We start from the raw sequence: 5,163 nt of genomic DNA on the forward strand, positions 1-5,163 counted from the left end.
CAAAAGTGATTTAGCTTCTATGCTCATTACTAGTGTTTTAGTTAAGTATAAAATGAGCCAATTTAAAGAAATAATTGGATTTATAAGGTAGTATAATCAGGTGCAATACAGGACCACAATGTGTGTATTATTTGTAGATATGACTCTAAATGCATTTATTATCCAGAATATTCTCCATATATGGGAGATACTCCATATATGGGGGATACAGAAATATAGAATTATCCAGTATGAAACATCAAAAAGTGAAAAAGACAGGTTATTATAGAATTAGTAGGGAAAATAGAATGATTATATAGCTATACCATGGTGACGTGAATCATAAGTTTGATATATTGCCTATTTTTTCAGATATATGAAATAGACTTCCATTATGCTTTTAAGATGAATATACTTTCAATTTATGTCTTCAATCAAGAATGTCCTTTATTTCCAATCTGGACTTGGAGTCCTAGCCAATATGTTTCTGCTGACTTTCTATATTTTCATAATCCTAGGTCACAGATATAAGCCCATGGACTTGATCCTGTCACTTAACCTTTATTCACATAATTATGGTCCTCTTTGCAGGGGTTATTTGGCTTACAGACATATTAGAGTTACTGAACATTGAAAATTGCTTCAAATGTAAGGCAACTTTTTACATAAGCAGGGGGATGAGCGGCCTCTCTATCTGCATCACCTGCCTCCTGAATGTGTTCCAGGCTGTCACAATCAGTTTCAGTACCTCACTGTTGGCAAAATTTAAACATAAACTGAAAAAATACATCATCTATGCTTTCTTCTATTTTTGGTCTTTCAATTTGTCCTTCAGCAGTAACCATATCTTCTCTGTGGGTGCTTATACCAATGTGAGTGAGACCAACCAGATATAGGTCACTAATACTGCTCAAACTTTCCCATGAACAACATCATCAGGGTATTGATGACAACTTTAAGAGATGTGTTTCTTGTAGGAGTCATGCTGATCACAAGTCCATACATGGTGATTATCTTGTTCAGACATCAGAGGCAATGCAAGCATCTTCATAACATCAGACACCTGAAGGCATCCCCCTAGAAAAAGGCCACCCAAGACCATCTTGCTGCTGGTGGTTTTCTTTGTGTTCATGTACTGGATGGATCTCATCATCTCATCCACCTCACTCCTGTTATGGATGTATGACCCAGTTGTCCTGACTGTTCAAAAGATTCTGATGAATTCCTATCCTGCAATTACTCCTTTGGTACAAATCAGTTCTGATAAACAGAATAATTAATGTGCTAAAAAATACTTGTGGCCAAAATGCCACCAGACTTTTTTTAAACTGAGTAATTTTTCTCTTCTTTTAAAAAGAGATTTATTTTATTTTATTTTATTTTATTTTATTTTATTTTATTTTATTTTATTTTATTTTATTTTATATGAATGAGTGTTCTGTCAGCATATGAGCATTCCTGGTGCTCACAGAAGTTCTACGTGGTTATTGGATTCCTTGGAGATGGACTTAGCAATTCTTGTAAGGAGTTATTTTGGTCTAGTCTCAATTATTTCTTTTTTGATAAAACAGATTCATTTTAAACTATTTAATAGTTCAAGCAGCAAAGCAACATTTGTATATGATTTAAATAAAATTTGTGGTATCATACATTTTAAAACATTTCTGCTCTATTTTAACTCATATCATAAATGTTCTTCTGATACTGTTTACTCAAAAGAATTTCTTACTTATAGTGTCTTTTTAAGTGTTTGTTTTGAAAATATCTTAATTTAATATAAATCACCAAGAATAGTTTTAAAATCCAATTGTAGATTTCATTATATTTACTAATTACTATTATTTTATTCTCCCATACTGTACTTCCTGACCTTAGTTTCCTGTCCCTTCACTCCTTCCAATTTCTCCTTATCAAATTCTCCTTCTCCCATATCCACTCCTTTCCTTACGGAAGAAAAAGAGCAGGCCTCTCAACATTAACTGAACATGGCATAGCAGGTTATAGTAAGACAAGGTTATAGTAAAGGCACAAGCCCCCTTATTAAGGCTAGATGAAGCAACGACCAGAAGGAAAATAAAGCTCCAAGCATAGGCAAAAATGTCAAAGACACTCCCACTCCCATGAAATCCCATAAGAACACCCAAGCTGCACAATTATTATGTATACATATAGCACCTAACTTAGACCCATACAGGATCCATATTTGTTGCTTCAACTCTGCGATCCCTTGTGATCTCTGCTTAGTTGATTCTGTGAGCCCTGTTTTCTTGGTGTCCTTGACCCCGCTGGATCCTATAATTTTTTCTACCTCTTCTCAGCTATAGGTATTTCCCTGGCTCTGCCTAGTCTTTGCCTATGAATCTCTGCATTGCTGGATGATACTTCTATGTGACAATTGGGATAGACACCAGTCTCTGGGTATAGCAAAATATCATTAGGGATCATTTCATTGATTTTATTCCAGTTGTGTTTGGTTCTGTTTTGTGTCTCTTGGCTGTCCTTTCTCTGTTTCCTGGTGATGCAGGCAGCATGGGCTCCCTTAAAGTCTCTGGGTATAAAGATGTGCTAAACATTGTTTAGACACTCCCACAAGTTCAGTGTTATCATTACCTCAGCATATCTTCCAGGAAGGATTGATTGTAGGTAGAATGTTTTGTGGCTGGGTTGCTATCCCAGTCCCTCTGCTATGCTATGAGCCTTGCTTAGTTATAGAAGATTAGGATGTACTTTGGCCACCAACATGTTGATGTTGTTAAAGACAACTTTAACACGATGAACAAAAATAAAAGTATTCCTAGGACAAGCTCTATGTGCCATACTTGAAGCTAGAACAAAATAGAAATACTGACCTCAGGCCATGGGTAATTTTATCAGTAGTATATGCAGCATCACAGGTCAGCAGAGTAGCATTCTTTAAATTTATAATCTCACTATGTAACATTAAAACATCCAGAGAGGTGTTAGAATTATGCAAAATACCCTGCAAGTGTCTTTAAACTTTTTTCTGGTAGTATTCTACACTAAAACTTCTGACCCTGGGTTGTTGTTGTTGTTGTTGTTGTTGTTGCTGCTGCTGCTGCTGCTGCTGCTGCTGCTGCTGCTGCTGGGAGACTTTTAATGACTACTATGAACTTTCATCTTTTGGATATGTTGTACATTTATTTTTATTGAACTCTTTCTAGGAAGTCTTTAATTGTTTTTTATTTCTGTTTTGACTCGGTAGTCATTCAGTAGAAAGTTGTTAAATCTCTGAGTTTGTGGGCTTTCTGTTGTTTCTATTTTGGTTGATATTCAGCTTTAATGTGTGGTGGTCCCATAGGATGCAGGATGTTATGTCAGTTTTCTAATATCTGTTGAGACATGCTTTGTAACCAACTATATCAGCAATTTTGGAGAAAGTTCCCTGAATTGCTGAGAAGAAGGTATTTGTGTGTGTGTGTGTGTGTGTGTGTGTGTGTGTGTGTGTGTGTGTGTGTGTGTGTGTGTGTTTGGGTGAAATGTTCTATAAGTGTATGTTTGGTCCACTTGGTTCATTTCTTTGTTTAGCTTCTTTCTTGATGACTTCTGTGTTGGTAAGAGTAGGGTTTTGAACTCTGCCATTATCAATGTGTGGTTTAAGCTTTATTAGTGTTTCCTTTACAAACATAGTGAGTGCTCTTGCATTTGAGGCATAGAAGTTGAAAACTGAGAGATCCAGCAGGTTGCCTCCACTAGAATTGAGGACTAGATATGGTAATGATGTGGGGAGGAATGGTTAGGATATTCTGGCTGGGCACTGAAGGAGTATGAGTGGTCAGTGGTCAGTGGTCAGTGAACTTACCTGAGTTTCTGGGTGCCTGTTTGGCTGTTGTGGAGCAAGGGCTACCTCCAGAGTTTTGGGCCAAGATCTGATGGGGGCATGTTTCCTAACTACAATATTTCTTTATCCATAATAATAATAGTATGAATTTAAATTTTCCATTCTTTATACCACTATTACTTAAGTCTTATATGAAAATTTCATGTGCTTTATACACAGTTATTAAAATATTATTTGTAGAGGAGCTAGGAGAGAGACGGAGAATGAGAGAGGTGGACATGGAGGCTGATGTTTGCTTGTCTGTAGCAGTCAAAGGTAGTTGGTATATCTAGGTTGGGTATTGGGTTACACTTCTAATTGTAAGGGCATCTTGTTATTGATCATTACCAAATATATAAGCCTTTGGGTAAACTAAGCATTAGAGTCTCATCTGTACCAAGCCCATGTGGTTGGCAGGATAGTCTGTATAATGCCCAGCCTTGCAGACACAGCATGGAAGACTGGCAGAGCCATCTCCGACGCTGGCATCTCGTCTGTGGCAGGGCTGGTGTTTCTGGCTGGCCGTTTCTAGCTGCAGGGTCCATGTGGCGTCTGACCATGCAACATGGTGCCTAAGCTAGGTAGAGCCACTGCAGCTTAGATAGTTGGATTGACCTGCAGCTACTTTTTAAATAATTACTACAACAAAGTCGGGCACCAACTTCTGGCACAAATTTACTAGAAATTTAAGTCTATTCACCTGAGGGTAAAAGTTGTATTTTTTTTTAAAGAAAGTCATTGATTGATTGGTGCTGATAGGAGTCATGTGACTCCAGTGCAGGAACCCTGAACAAAGAAGAGCTGGCAGACAGGTCATCTGCTGAGAGAAATTGCAGGCTGCTGCAGTCAGAGCCAAATAAATAAGCCTCCATTGTGGAGCAGTTACTGATTTAAATATAAAGTTAAAATATAAGGATTATTTGCTTTTAGGAAAGATTTATAAATAGATTTGTCTGAATCACGTGGGGATTATCGCCCGTGGCTTGGAACTTACATAGGGAAAATTGTGTACAAGTGTACAAGTGAAAGCTGCTCTGGAGTACAGAGCCAAACACATAGATGACATATATAAAAACTGTTTTAGGCAGAGGCCCGAACAAAAAGAGAATGTAAATCAGGTGTATTTAAATGATATAAAGTTATATTGCCTCACAGGAGACTCAGGTTCTGTCTAACTTGGGTCCCACAGGAATTCTGGGTTCATTTCCTGCTTGGCAAAATAGGGAAAGAAGATGGGTGTGATTTTCAGTTTTGCTGTTATATTTTGCCTCTGTGAAAGAGGTCAAAATAAAGGTTTTTCTGGTTACTGGTTCAAGGATATTTTGTTTAGGGAAAAAGATTTTGTC

At 37.3% G+C, this 5,163-nt stretch overlaps 1 pseudogene; it reads left to right on the top strand.

Moving 5' to 3' along the window:
* Window positions 1-403: 403 nt before the first annotated feature.
* On the top strand, window positions 404-1,259 carry LOC117706776 (vomeronasal type-1 receptor 90-like; annotated as a pseudogene).
* Window positions 1,260-5,163: the final 3,904 nt, after the last annotated feature.

Source organism: Arvicanthis niloticus, chromosome 4 (assembly GCF_011762505.2).
Source record: "Arvicanthis niloticus isolate mArvNil1 chromosome 4, mArvNil1.pat.X, whole genome shotgun sequence".
Classification (NCBI taxonomy): domain Eukaryota; kingdom Metazoa; phylum Chordata; class Mammalia; order Rodentia; family Muridae; genus Arvicanthis; species Arvicanthis niloticus.